This window comes from Phalaenopsis equestris, unplaced genomic scaffold (genome assembly GCF_001263595.1).
Source record: "Phalaenopsis equestris unplaced genomic scaffold, ASM126359v1 Scaffold000203, whole genome shotgun sequence".
NCBI classification, from domain to species: domain Eukaryota; kingdom Viridiplantae; phylum Streptophyta; class Magnoliopsida; order Asparagales; family Orchidaceae; genus Phalaenopsis; species Phalaenopsis equestris.
This window is the reverse complement of record NW_018164645.1, coordinates 2,753,954-2,769,131: the sequence shown is the minus strand read 5'-3', so window position 1 is coordinate 2,769,131 and position 15,178 is coordinate 2,753,954. Positions and strand designations below refer to the sequence as shown.

Below are 15,178 nucleotides of genomic sequence, written 5' to 3'. Positions count from 1 at the left end.
AGAATTTTTTTTATCATAATCTTTGAAATTGGGTTTGCATGAGCATGATGAAGCAATCCATATATTTGTCTCCTAACAGTGGTGATAGTGATATGACAATGATGATCAATGAAAATGTACTTTTGAGGCATTTCTTATAGAATTTTTCAAAGTAAACCCAAGACCTATCAATACATAATATTCTCTCAAAGAAATTTCGTGATGCACTGTGATGTAATGTTTCACTTCATGAAGTTTATGTGGGTGATAAGAAATTTTTTTTAACATAATCTTTGAAATTAGATTTGCATGAGCATGATGAAGCAATCCATCTATTTCTCCTAGCAGTGGTGATACTGATCATGGCAATGAAGATAAATGAGAATGTACTTTTGAGACATTTCTTATAGAATTTTTCAAAGTAAACCCAAGGCCTATCGGCCTATCAATGCACCTATCAATGCATAATATTCTCTCAAAGAAATTTGTGATGCTCTGTGATGTAATGCTTCACTTCATGGAGTTTATGTGGGTGAAAATAATTTCTTTTTACCATAATCTTTGAAATTAGGTTTGCATGAGCATGATGAAACAATCCATCAATCTGTCTCCTAGCAGTGGTGTAGTGATCATGAAAATGATGATCAATGAAAATGTAGTTTTAAGGCATTTCTTATAGAATATTTCAAAGTGAACACAAGGCCTATCGATGCAGAATATTCTCTCAAAGAAATTTTGAGATGCTCTGTGGTGTAATGCTTCACTCTATGAAGTTTCGTTGTGAAAATAATTTCTTTTTGCCAAAATCTTTGAAATTGGGTTAGCATTAACATGATGAAGCAATCTATGATCATGGCAATGCACTTTTAAGGCATCTCTTATAAAATTTTTCAAAGCAAACACAAGGTCTATCAATGAATAATATTCTCTCAAAGAAATTTTGTGATGCTCTGTGATGTAATGCTTCACTCCATGAAGTTTATGTGAGTGAAAAGAATTTCTTTTTACCATAATCTTTAAAATTTGGTTTGCATGAGCATAATGAAGCAATCCATCTATTTGTTTCCGAACAGTGGTGATAGTGATCATGACAACGGTGATCAATGAAAATGTACTTTTGAGGGATTTCTTATAGAATTTTTCAAATTAAATCCAAGACCTATCAATGCATAATATTCTCTCAAAGAAATTTCGTGATGTTCTGGGATGTAATGTTTCACTCCATGAAGTTTATGTGGGTGAAAAGAATTTCTTTTCACCATAATCTTTGAAATTGGGTTTGCACGAGCATGATGAAGCAATCCATCTATTTGTCTCCTAGCAGTGGTGATATTGATCATGTCAATGATGATCAATGAAAATGTACTTTTGAGACATCTCTTATAAAATATTTCAAAGTAAACACAAGACCTATCAATACATAATATTCTCTCAAAGAAATTTCGTGATGCTCTGTGATGTAATGCTTCACTATCATAATATTTGAAATTAGGTTTGCATGAGCATGGTTAAGTAATCCATCAATCTTTTTTTTTGAAAAAACACCAAACTTCGTGCTAAAAAAAATTATAAAAACACGTTGAAGTGAAATGCTCTTCACACTGCAAAAATTGATCCCCCTTTTCTACCATGCAAAATTGATCCTATCAGAACACAATGGTGCATGCACGCCTCCATCACAACAAATAGAAAGGAAAATACCAACAAATTCACGACCATCAAAACAATAATACCACGACCTCCATCACAACAAACAGAAGGGGAAACACCAACACCACTGCCTCCATCACCACTATCAAAAACCAACAAAGACATAAAAAAAATCCAATAGAGACATCAACATCCAACAGAAATGAAAAACCAAAACGACGTACGTGAGAAAGGATAAGGAAGGGGATATTGGAGTCCGAAACGAGAGGTTAGGGCACATGAGGAAGTGAGAGATCGCAGAGGAAGCGATAGATCGCACCTTCGGTTAGAGAAGACGGAAGAAACGAGAGATCACACTTTCGGTTAGGGCAGACACCGAAGCGAGGGATCGCAGAAGGGCGTCTGCGAAAATAAATAACACAAGAAACGCGGGCCACGACGTTAAATCCGCGGCACACGTTTTACTTAGAAAGCCTCGCAACACGCCTGAACTGCCGCCCCAAACGACACAAAACCACGACCTGAAGCCGCACCGCACCCCGAACGCCGCCCCAAACGGTGCCTTATTTATAAATTCACCCTAATGAGTAGCCTCAAAAGTTCATAAGCAGTTTCCACCAATTTTCAATCTCGACACAAAAGTCCATTAAGGTGATTGACGCCAAGTCGCGTGCCTTGCGTTGGTGGGTTAGATGCATTTACTTCATAAAAAAAACCCTGAATAGTAAAACTAGCACCTAGGCTCCAGTTATGGCTGCTTAGGCACCCTCTTCTCTATCATAATAATACTAATTTTGATCTTAGCATCTGATTGGGCACGAAGGTGCTAAAACCCAATAATGTGCAATATGATAGACATGTCACTCAAATGGCTCCAAATTCACTCCATCTTCATATAACGCGGACAAAATTGACCAAATTCAGTGTTATCAAATTTCTCTAAAACATGTATCAACACATATTTTATGATTAGTGCAATGACTTTCTCAAAATTCATAAAAAAATATGAAACATATAAAGATTTAATTGGGGGAAAATTCTACTAAAATATCTTCTCACCCAACACTTATTATAATCAAACACAATGTCACAAATAAGAGGTATGCTCAACTTTTTACCACTAATTTTGTTTATTAATAATTTGATTGACTCATACTAGAAAATCTACCCATAATAGACAATCAATATTTTTCACCATGCATGATTTGAATGGTGTAGGAAACAAAACATGCTTGAGAAATTTTGTAAAATCTAGACAAACTTATGTAAGCATATGTAGAATAATATAAATGACAACATATAGCAAATCAAATTATAAATACTCAAAAAAATTAAATAAGATTTAATTTAACAAGAATATTACAAATATTACAAGCAAATAAATAAGATTTATTTTTAACAAAATCTAAGATCACTAAATTGGTCTACTTATAAACTAGAACGCATCAATCAAATATCAAGGGTAAGAATGGGTTGATCACTAGGCTCAGCAATCAAATATCAAGGATAATGTCGGATTATGTTGTAGATTGATCACCCTCGTAAACTCAACAAAAACCCTATCACTATGTCTGGACCTCAAAATTTCATACCTCATTGGATCTTTGCATTATCTAACTGTCACTAAACCCGATATAACTTTTACTGCTAATTTATTAAGCAAATATGTGAACAATCCAACTACTATGCACTATCAAATGCTTAAAAGACTTCACAGGTATGTAAAAGGAACATTGCATTAGAGGTTACCAATAAAAACAGGAACATTTGAATAACATGGCCACGCTGATGCAGATAGGCAAGCAATATTGATTAGCAGTGTAAGCGAGTCAAGCCGACTTATGCTCGGCTCGATAAGCGGCTCGTGAACTGAGCTCGATGAGCTAACTTGAATCCTTGGTATTTGTAGAGGATACCATTAAGAGTATATAAGATAATGTCTTTATTATTAATTTTGGAATGGATAACTAGATTGATGCGTTCTAGTTTACGAGTAGACCAATTTAGTGATCTTAGATTTTGTTAAAAATAAATCTTATTTATTTGCTTGTAATATTTGTAATATTCTTGTTAAATTAAATTGAGAGCCAAAGTGCAATGGATAACTAAGCTTATCAAATCATGCATGATAATATCAAGGATAATGCCTGAACTGCCGCCCCAAACGACACAAAACCACGGCCTGAAGCCGCACCGCACCCCGAACGCCGCCCCAAACGGTGCCTTATTTATAAATTCACCCTAATGAGTAGCCTCAAAAGTTCATAAGCAGTTTCCACCAATTTTCAATCTCGACACAAAAGTCCATTAAGGTGATTGACGCCAAGTCGCGTGCCTTGCGTTGGTGGGTTAGATGCATTTACTTCATAAAAAAAACCCTGAATAGTAAAACTAGCACCTAGGCTCCAGTTATGGCTGCTTAGGCACCCTCTTCTCTATCATAATAATACTAATTTTGATCTTAGCATCTGATTGGGCACGAAGGTGCTAAAACCCAATAATGTGCAATATGATAGACATGTCACTCAAATGGCTCCAAATTCACTCCATCTTCATATAACGCGGACAAAATTGACCAAATTCAGTGTTATCAAATTTCTCTAAAACATGTATCAACACATATTTTATGATTAGTGCAATGACTTTCTCAAAATTCATAAAAAAATATGAAACATATAAAGATTTAATTGGGGGAAAATTCTACTAAAATATCTTCTCACCCAACACTTATTATAATCAAACACAATGTCACAAATAAGAGGTATGCTCAACTTTTTACCACTAATTTTGTTTATTAATAATTTGATTGACTCATACTAGAAAATCTACCCATAATAGACAATCAATATTTTTCACCATGCATGATTTGAATGGTGTAGGAAACAAAACATGCTTGAGAAATTTTGTAAAATCTAGACAAACTTATGTAAGCATATGTAGAATAATATAAATGACAACATATAGCAAATCAAATTATAAATACTCAAAAAAATTAAATAAGATTTAATTTAACAAGAATATTACAAATATTACAAGCAAATAAATAAGATTTATTTTTAACAAAATCTAAGATCACTAAATTGGTCTACTTATAAACTAGAACGCATCAATCAAATATCAAGGGTAAGAATGGGTTGATCACTAGGCTCAGCAATCAAATATCAAGGATAATGTCGGATTATGTTGTAGATTGATCACCCTCGTAAACTCAACAAAAACCCTATCACTATGTCTGGACCTCAAAATTTCATACCTCATTGGATCTTTGCATTATCTAACTGTCACTAAACCCGATATAACTTTTACTGCTAATTTATTAAGCAAATATGTGAACAATCCAACTACTATGCACTATCAAATGCTTAAAAGACTTCACAGGTATGTAAAAGGAACATTGCATTAGAGGTTACCAATAAAAACAGGAACATTTGAATAACATGGCCACGCTGATGCAGATAGGCAAGCAATATTGATTAGCAGTGTAAGCGAGTCAAGCCGACTTATGCTCGGCTCGATAAGCGGCTCGTGAACTGAGCTCGATGAGCTAACAAGCCAAGCTCAAGCTAGCTCCGACTCGGCTCATTAGCCATGAGCAGGCTCGTGTAAAAAGTATTAATTATACTAAAAATGTTTATAGCACATGAGCTTGCTCGGCAGGAAGCACTCTTTCGGCCTACATATCAATCGAACCAAGGCTTGTCAGGCGATTGACAACCCTCATCGATCCAATCAGTTCCCGGTTTTATTATATGCAAATAACTCTGTAATTTCCTAAAAGCCCCCCTTGAAAAGTTAATAATGAGGGGGCAAATATGTACTTTTGTAATATTGAGACCTAAGCCTATAAATAGAGAACCGTATTTTGAATAAGGGACACATTTTATCAGTCTAATACTGCCCTTTCTCTCTCTTTCTCTTAATCACTTCCTAATAGAATGTTTCTTTCCTTGGGTGTGTTTCCCAGATATTTTTGGATTTTCATTCCATTGCTAGGTAGGCTTTTATCTTTAAGGTTGCACCTCCATTTGTCAAGCTCAATGGGTCACGCTTTCATCGAGGGTTCATATAGCATGCATCTTGCCAAAGGGTTGAGCCATGCTAAATAGCCTTAACCCATGCGATTGGGGTTCGTCTACTTTTTGGAGTGGATTTAAGAGTTTCTTGGGATCCACATATTTGCGGGAATTGGTAATTGGACCTGCATATCGCTGGGTATCAGCAGTCCGTACATATCGGAGGGCATCATAAATTATCATATTAGCTGGCTAAATGAATATGGCACACTTAATGATCTTGGTCACTATGCATTCTAAATGATCAAAAATTAATTATAACAAACTGTTTTAAAATTATATTAGCTTTAAAGTAGTTTGTTATGATCAATCCTGTTAGCCAAAGTGCAATGGATAACTAGGCTCTGCAACCTACAACATAATCCGAGAAATCTGAACCTTGCTCTCTTCCACTTATAAATATAGCATTTTATCGACAATAGAGATATCAAAACAACATAAATTATAAATAATAATAATAATAAGCAAATAGCTTTTGCATGTCTCTTTAAGAAATTTTGCCAAAAAGAAGGCCAAATTATGAAGAGTGGCTGTTAGCCGATATTATCAAATATTTGTTCCCACTTTCTGTTAGATTCAAAGATAAATGTGATAATGCATAATAAACCACTGCTTTCTCATGCCAGTAGCCTGATACATAGCATACCAACTTTTTTTAAGCATCATTTTGTGGCCTAAGCAACAAACCTTATTTATGTTGCCAGACAAGGATTTCAGCACTGATTCCAATTATGATGCACTACTTCCATCTTTGGAGTATAAAGCATAACAAAAAAAAGGTTAATTGTGAAATATTTCAAAGGTAAATAATATAAAATTATAATATATCTTATAGCCCAACTATTATGGTCCTCTTGACAACAGTGGTTCTTAAAGACAATTTTTCATGCACCTCATATTTCATTTGGACGTTAAACACGTCCATATGCTCATGCAAGCACTTACTAACGCATGTAAAATCAACCGAAAAAACTAATTGCTAAAAGTAATACGACTCAAAAGGAGAAAAGAAATGGAAAACTGACCTTGAAGAACTTCTTCCGGTTCAATTCTAAAAAGGCCATGCTCGCTAATGATCTAATTAGCAAATTCCAAGTAATACCTCCAAATTATAAGGCCGGCGAAACATTTAAACAGCGATCAAATTTCGCATTCCAAATTCAAAAAACATTAAAGCGGCAAACTTTTTGAAACAAAGTTCATTGCAGAAAAAAATAATATACTATTTCTATAACACCACCAAATGTTGTCCACTGATTATAATTAAATATAATATACTTTACATAAATATCAAATTTATCTATAAGTTCATCTTAATAAACTCCGTCTCCAAGCACAGCCACCTGTCTTTGAATACAAACTTGTAAGGACAAGTGTGCGACTATATGAAACTCGCTATCTGTAGGCATAGCAAAAGTAACAAGCTTGGTTCCAGGCCCAGTAAACTATCCTCATTATTGTAATCAAAATTTAATTATTTTCGAAGAAGTAAAAGTGATTCATATGTATGCTTTACTAGCAAATGAGAGGCAGATTAATAGTGAAAATTTAGGGTTCCTAATACCAACCCCAAATAGGTGGATAAGCCTAATGATGATAATGGATTTAAAAGATAATTGACAAGCTAATTTACAAGTTATAGTGAAACCTCTTTATTGACAAAGAAATAAATATTAATTTTCTTAGCTAGTTGACAAACTAAAGCGGAACCTCTTTATTGACAAGCTAAATGAATAAAACACTGCAGCTATAGAATCTCTCTTTATTGACATAGAAATAACTATGCCGGTAAGAAATATGTAAGAGCACATTATAGGTATGACGAGATTCACAATCGATGATAGGGTCAATTGGGTTTTTGAATTTTCAACAATCTTTAGCCAATTCGTCCAAAAACATGTGTAATGAATCTGAATTCAGACAAACAAAGTGCAACAATAAATGGAGCAATTGCAAGTCTAGTAAAAGTATACAATTCAATAAATTTATTTTTTGAAGATTTGAACCAAACCACTAATGTACAATCTCCAAGCTTGTCACTAATGGAAGCTTATCATCTTCAAGGACCGGATAAAAAATGACCAAATTATTCTATCAAGTAAAGATTCAATCTAATACATTACAATAGAGTTATGTGGAAATTACATTCAAACAACTCCAAATATTATCTAATGGAATGATTAGGATGTAGTATCATAGATATGCATTTAAGACTCGCACTTAAGATAGGTGAACCAATGCAAGCTCTCTTAGCTTGTTGGTTGAGAACTTAGTTTTTTAACCAAGAGGTCATGGATTCGAGGTCATGCATATGCAGTGTATGTGTTTACGATTAAATTCATTCAAATTATATAATCAAATAAACTAGATATCTTGATTAAAACTAAATAAAATTTCTCCATTAGATGAAAAATGTGGAATCTTGAAGAGCTTTAAGCATGTAGATAAAGAAACTTGGTGATTTTTAGAAGTTGATAGGAGGGTGTAAATCACATTCCAGATAATGACTAAGGTGATTGCCCACCCGTTACTCAGTTTCAAATATTTCTTGTTAATTGTCACCCAACACCTATCATTGTCACTCGACTTCCAGCATTCTGTCACCCATCACTAGAGACCCTACCATTGACTAATTTCTAATGTCTATTGGCCATCAATGTCCAATACTCGTCCTCCATCCTCCCAATCAACAAATATTCACTCCTATCAAGAGAAAGACAGGTTGACCACCCTTTGTCCCCTAACTCCCGACATCAACCATCAAGTCATCTAACACTTGTGGCCATTAATAACTCCAACACAGTGTAACTCCCTGATACCAACACAAGAGATATATCTCATAGTTCATGTATTTTATATTATTTTAAAATATCTCTAGTTATAGAAAGAGCACCATTTGTAATCCTGGCCCACACAAGTGGAACTATGGTGAGTGAGCTAAATTCATGATTTTTTCCTCTATCTGCATTTTTTAACTAAGAAATTAGGTCTTCATTTATTTTTGCTCTCAACTTATTTATGCATGTATGAGATTTTAATACAACGTTAAGATCATTAAATCTTCTCTCTACAACTATGAATACTTCAACACACAATAATAATACCATCTGCAGTTTAAAAATATGAGTGATGTGCACACCGAAGACAGACAAAAAAAGTCTCAAGATTAGTGCAACCATGTCATCAAGGCTTGAGCCTTTTTTAACAGGCATTGCGCCTTAATGAGAAAATATAAAAAGATTATATAAATATATTATATAGTTAATATATCTTATACATAATATATTGCGTTATACTTATAATCTTATTTTATATCAAATATATATTCCATTAGGTCAACGCCCCAACAAAAAAAGATTTGATTCTAGATTTAGGTTAATTGCCCCATCTACATGTGATTCAAGATTGGTCGAGCAGAAGTGATGTTCTAGCGAGAGCTTATAATCTTATCTTCCAGAGCATGCGAGTATGAGAGCAAGAATGAGAAAGAAAGACCTTTTGTGAGCGGATCAAAAGCTTGTTATTTAAGATTTTTTTTTCTTTTTCTTTAGTAATTGAAAAAGTAGTTTAAAGATGATGATGAGACTAAATCAAAAGATAACAGATATATTAAGTATGATAACATGAAGATGAAAACGCTATAGAACCTAAACCTTGTGAGTTATTTAAATTTTAAATAAGTACTTATTTTAAAATCTCATTTCAACTTCCATTTTATAGTAATATTTGAGATTAAGATATGATTCTTTTTTCTTATTATGTAATTTTGAGGTTTATGTCTTTATAATGATGAATTACGTAAATATATCAATGATTTTATGACATTATAAATTAATTTTATTTTTTGAGTTTATTATTATTATTTAATTCTTTATTTAAAGATATGTGAGTTGAAGCTTATGTCTCACATCCTGAAGGCAAAACATCTCAATTCTGAAATTTGTCTTTTCAAAGCTTGACAACAATTATAATAATAATAATATTTTTTGTATATATTTTCATAAATATGAGACCGGATTTTGAATTGTTAGTGTTAGCTATTATTATTAGACATTATTGACAATTATTCTAATAGATTCAAATATATATGCGAGAATGTTTAATAACTAAGCTTTTCATACTAGCAACGCTATGGCCAACATAGTAAATCTTATGCAATCATGTGAGGATTTGAGCATTCATGCCAATTGTAATGCACGAGTTTTGATTTTTGAAGTTATTAACATAAAACGAAGAAATGATAGTGATTGTGAATTATTTAAAAGAGAAATTATATACAATTATCACCAATCTTACCCAACTGTTTGGGAACGAGTCAACAATTGTGGTTTTATGGGAAAATGATACATGCAAAATCAATTAAATATATACATTCTTAAAATTAATGCTGTTAGAAAGAAACAAATTGAAAACTAACTAGCCTTACAAGACTTCATCAAGTAAGTTCCAATAAATTTACTGCTCAATAAAGATCTTCTAGAACATCCCAGGTCAGAGCTTCATCAAAAAGATGGATAAGCAAAAAAATTCAAATATTTTGAATCTCTATATAAGCAGATGCTTCTCTTGGATATTTGCACTGGGCTTGAGGTATATCATCCATACAAGAAGGTATTCTACATTGAACCCTCTTCAACCAGTTCTAGTTAAGGCATTAACTCTACCAAATAGAAAAGTGATGTAGGTTAAGCTTCCTTTAACCATTTCTTAATGGGGCATTAGGTTGTCCTTTTTAAGACTATCATCATCCCCTTTAAACACCCCTTGATGGGACATCTTCCCATCTTGGTGTCCCTCTTAGAACTAAATTTTCAAGCGCTACAATTGTGGGTGAATAATAAAGATTGTTGTTGCTATGGCCTATGTTAATAACTCAGAGAATTTAGCTTCATATTCGTTGATGATCACTCTCATCTTATAAAAAAAAAGACTTTCAATGAGATTGCAGTTTGTGTTAATGCGTCGATCGCAATAGCTCTATTGGATATCAAACTAAGAAATTCATTAGGGGTTGGGGCTTTAATGATGAGTTATTGTAAATTACATGCTAAAGACCTTAAAAATAACAAAAGTAAGATAGTTGTATGATATGCACGATAGGCTATAAATTTTGCTTCTAAAATTCATTATAGTCTAGCAAAGGACTCAAATATAGATTAGTGAGGCTAACATTCAAATCTTCAACTAAGAGCTAGGGCTCCATGCTACCAACATCCTAAGCTAGTTAAGACATGCTGACGAAGATAACACACTTTTAGCTTTCATTGCTTTGAAAAACTCCTTGAATCATTGTTGTTGACAATAACATCTTTACAGAACATCCTGTACTCCAATGATAACCATAAATTGGTGCACCCAAGACAATGGAATGATAGGATCTTAATAATGATTAATCAATTCTTCAATATATCTACTCTCCCAATTCTTGCACATATAGCAAGATATAAAGAGGAGAGAACAGAACCCTTATTAATTGAAAGTAGATGCCCAAATAGAGGGGATAATTAATCATGGGACTTTTGCATAAACCTTAAAGCTCAAACCCATAGATCACTAAATCTTGATCAAGCATCGGGAGAAATAGGATTATATATAAATTAAATCAACCTCATTGAAGAACAATTCTCGGGCTCTCATGCATAAGGACCCTCCAGTTGTTAGTCCCTGAGCGTGCGACTAGCTTTAAAATTCAATAGCTATTTATAGTTTTCAATATTGAAATACCTTCTAGATTTATCATTTTATCTTTCCCAAAATGATCAACATTTTTTCCACCATTTTAAAAATGTATAATCAAGTGAAGCTTAGATTAAGGATTTTGTACACCCACTCAAGGACTCATTTATTGAAGGACAACTCAATTTTCTTGGCCTCGTAGTCATTTGTATTTGTTTTCTCACAAGTAGAGAATCATTAAATACGTAGCACTTCTTGACTTCACACTCATTGCTAGTTTTAGACTAGCTCTCAAAGCATTACAATCAACCTGTTATTTGTTTGAGGCTCAAAAAACAAAAAGTATCATATGATTCCAACAAGAGCCATAATAAAGGTAAATAAAACAGCACAACACAACCCAAATGTAAAGATGGAGCGTGAAACTAACTAGATTTTGTACAATATAGTATAGTGCAACATTATCAAGGTGAAGCCTAAAAAAAGATTATAAGTCACAAGACCCTCCATGAGGAAGTATGAATGTTAAAAAATCCAGAAACAACTATCAAAACCTATAATAAGAAAAAAAAAATTGAGCACTAACAATGACAGAAGTTGGGAACATTAGGGATATGTCTTGATTTTATGAAAATTCTGTAAGAGATTGATGTTAAATCAATGCTCTTATACTTTAGTTAGCAACCCTATTCTAACTAAAAGATGATGGATTGATTAGATTTCTCATTGCTAGCAACAGAGATATTGATACTAGACTGAACAAGTACTGAGAAAGTAGGTCCAAAAGGGAAAGTACACGAGCAAATAAACAGCAACATGGCGTCAAGGTTCATTGAAATTGCATACATATCCTTAATAGTTAATTAATTAATAGAACTGAGTAAAAATAAGTGAAATTTCTTCTCCCACACATTCCAATTTTAAACAGTACCATTGATTTCATATTGTCATTTTAAAGGTTTCAGACTAAAAATCATTCAAAACTAAGTTCAGGAACACATTCCAGTATAATCCCAGATTAAGTTTATGCTAACAAGACTAATCATACAAATAAGTCAGCTCTTTTGTAGCCCAGCTTGGTTTTTTGGGGCATCCAAGAACCAAAAGCCCCTGAACAGCAAAGAAGTCGAACAATTTGTGGAAGTTTTTGTCGATATAAATCGTGTTTAATTCAAGGGAAGGGTCATGCGCAATGTTGAAAAATAAACATTGTTGTAGGAAAATCATAGTTGATTTCATAATATAAGCCAGTAAAAGGAAATGAAACTGTGAAACAATAAATAACGTCGAACCTTTTCTTTTCATTCATAACATAACTTTGCACATTATCCATGCGATTAAATCGTTCTACATGTTTTTCTTCCTAGAGCATCTGACAAATCGTAAGCAATTAAAAGGTATGAACCCAATCGTTTAGCTGGTGAACCAACTTCAACTGGGTAATTAAATATATATGAACTGTAAAAAAGTAGGAAAAGAAAAAAGAGCGGGCAGCAATCCAACCTTCTCCTAAGGCATCTAAAATGAAATCAAATCTGTTGACCTGAGGAATCCGAAGAAGAAAATATTGCTTAACCTAGGGCACGCCTAATTCCTCCGAGCCGCAAGTACCGCCTCTCCTCCAGCAGAGTGGCAAAAACAATCTACTGCAGTGTTTGGTTGCACGTGGAGGAAGCGAACCGCAAGTACCGCCTCTCCCCATGTACACCATGTACAGCGCTTGTAAGCCCCATGTAATCCCGATGTAACCTCCTCTGTCGACAAAGGATGTAATCCCGGTATACATTCCGCGGATTCGTCATTGTAATCCGCGTGTACCATCGTTGTACATCCGGTGTAACTTTCAAATGCGCGTGTACATCGGATGTAATCCCGGTGTACTTCTGCGGTAACGTCATGTAACCCCGCGGTAAGACATCAGATGTACACTTGATGTACAATAAGTGTAACGCCAATGTAACCTCCACTGATTGTAACACGCGTGTAAACCGAATATAATGTCGTTGTAACCCGAATGTACTGTCCATGTACACTCGAAATGCGCTTGTAAGCCGATTATAACGTCCAAGTAACTCTTATAACTTATTTACGCTGGTAAATAATAAAAACAAACACTGTAAGAATTCACATTCGAAAGAAGGGATTCGCGCCGCTAGGGTTCCTCTATCGTGCTCCTTTTGAAGATTAGGGTTTTGCTACTGTGAGGAGTTACACGCTTAATGGAGGAGAAGGACAGTACGAGGACCTTAGAAGAGACCACTGGTGCGGATTTGGGTGAGGGGAACCAACTCGGACGCGAGCAGGCAACTGTTACAGTGAAGTCAAGCCGCAAACAGTCCAAAAAGGGAGAGAGTCATCCCGTTTCCAGGTATTTCTTAGTTTGTTGTAGCTGTTTTCCTTTGAATGGTGAAATGTTGTTCACGGTTAAGGAGCGCAAGAATTATATGTCTAACAATTATTTCATTATTGTGCATGGTTCAACACCAATTTTAATAAATTATTTTAGGGTTGAGATTCAACCTAGAATTAGGGTGCACGCGCAATTTTAGGGTTGCGATTCTAAACCCTAAAATTATAAAACCTAAAATAATTTGTAAACCTAAAATAATTCATTTTCTAAAATAATTTGTAAACCTAAAATAATTCATTTTCTAAAATAATTTGTAAACCTAAAATAATTCATTTTCTAAAATAATTTGTAAACCTAAAATAATTCATTTTCTAAAATAATTTGTAAACCTAAAATAATTTGTTGTGAAATGAATTTTATTAAACTTCTCTCATGTATCGTTGTAGGCTCTTGAACCCAAAAGCAATTAGTTGCAGATGCCGTCCATCCAGGGACATTGATCGAATGACATTCAATTTGGGAGGGACAGAGGTGAAATTTGTTCCTGATGAGGTTGCATTACTGGTAGGCATGCCCAACAGAAGAGTACCTGCATGTTGGACCAATGCACCGCCTGATACAATGGATGCAAGACAAATTAAGACTGCCCTGCTCAACTTTTCACTAGAGGAGTCATCTCACAACCTTCTGCAATTAATAATCAAATTTTTAATTTCAAATTTGTTTTTTCCTTCAAGCAATTTTAGAGTTTCGAAAGAATTGTCTTCTATTTGCGAGAATGTAGATATTTTTGCAGCGTACAACTGGTCAGCTACAATATGTGCATTTCTGCAGACGCAACTTAATGTTTGCGTAACTAAAATTAAAAAGGATCAGCCAGTGGGTTACATCAACGGTTTTGTGTTTCTTCTATAAGTTTGTGTTCCACCAATATATTTTGAAATCTCAGCTGCAATTGTCAATTTACAAATAACTCGTAATGTTTAACGCAGATCTGGTTTTATGAGCACACCTCCATGGTCCTCCCAGCATTGCCACAAGCTAAACCAAGAATGTTGAGGTGGTCAAATGTGAGATGAAGTACTCTGAAGATTCAAGTAGCCTTTGAAAGACTTAAGTCTGCCGAGGTCAGCAATTTACTTCCTTATCTCATTGAATTTGTTTTTTTGACGTGTTTCATTATTTTTTACTCTATGTAATGTCTTGCAGGTTTTTTATAATTTTGTTGACATTTTAGATAGCGAGCATCATCTCTTAGGTTCTCCATTACAAGAACCATCTAGCCCCGAGCAACATCCCCCAGGAAAGGATGTTATATCCCAGCCACAGTCGCCCAGCCCGCATTTAGGGGTGTAAACAAGCCGAACACGAGCGAGCCAAGCACAGCTCGTGTTCGGCTCGTTTATATTTCGAGCTCAAAAAGTGTGTTCGTGTTCGGCTTGTTTGCTTA

At 34.3% G+C, this 15,178-nt stretch overlaps 1 long non-coding RNA gene across 2 annotated transcripts; it reads right to left on the bottom strand.

Annotated features, from left to right (window-relative positions):
* Positions 1-6,941: 6,941 nt before the first annotated feature.
* LOC110022937 lies at positions 6,942-13,053 on the bottom strand. 2 transcript variants are annotated; one of them, XR_002293827.1, is made up of 3 exons: positions 12,882-13,053; positions 12,671-12,750; positions 6,942-7,101 (listed from the first exon to the last, which is right to left on the bottom strand). It is a non-coding gene; the product is annotated as an uncharacterized LOC110022937 (long non-coding RNA). The 2 variants fall into 2 exon arrangements; XR_002293828.1 differs by having other exon boundaries at positions 6,942-7,045.
* Between the last annotated feature and the right edge of the window lie 2,125 nt (positions 13,054-15,178).